Source organism: Aplysia californica, unplaced genomic scaffold, assembly GCF_000002075.1.
Source record: "Aplysia californica isolate F4 #8 unplaced genomic scaffold, AplCal3.0 scaffold00491, whole genome shotgun sequence".
Classification (NCBI taxonomy): domain Eukaryota; kingdom Metazoa; phylum Mollusca; class Gastropoda; order Aplysiida; family Aplysiidae; genus Aplysia; species Aplysia californica.
This window is the reverse complement of record NW_004797761.1, coordinates 412,654-413,079: the sequence shown is the minus strand read 5'-3', so window position 1 is coordinate 413,079 and position 426 is coordinate 412,654. Positions and strand designations below refer to the sequence as shown.

The following is a 426-nucleotide window of genomic DNA, read 5'->3' as shown; positions in this document are numbered from 1 at the left end:
TATATATATATATAAAGTCGTCATTTATTTTCCTTGTAAAGAAACAGTTTCTGTACTTTTTCTGGGAGATATTTGGAAACTAGTTCAACATCAGCCTTCAACTCTCCATGGTCAAAATCCAGACTCTGTTAGGGAGACTGTCCTCTTGAAGATATAATTCAACTTGGGATTTCTCATTTTGGTGTCTCAAACCATTGCCTTTTTTCCTAAAATTAAAAAAACAGCAATATATTGTTTTCTCAAAGACTTTAGATTGACGAAAACCGGTTTACTTTAGATATAATGTTATGTAAGATGGAATAAGAAAATACCTACCACCAAAGACAAATCCCGTGACGACTGATAATATGCGGCGACTGCACAGCAATAAGTAGCTGATACGTACAATAGGCCAGGGAGTTGGATTTTTATATCATGTGCATGATC

The 426-nt window shown here is 34.7% G+C and overlaps 1 protein-coding gene across 1 annotated transcript in view; it reads right to left on the bottom strand.

Annotated features, from left to right (window-relative positions):
- The window catches only part of LOC106011012 (xylan 1,4-beta-xylosidase), a 6,425-nt gene extending 5,999 nt beyond the window's left edge, over positions 1-426 (bottom strand). Inside the window, exon 1 of the mRNA XM_035971749.1 lies at positions 316-426. The gene's annotated coding sequence lies outside the window, so the exon portion shown is untranslated. The remainder of the gene's footprint in view (positions 1-315) is intronic.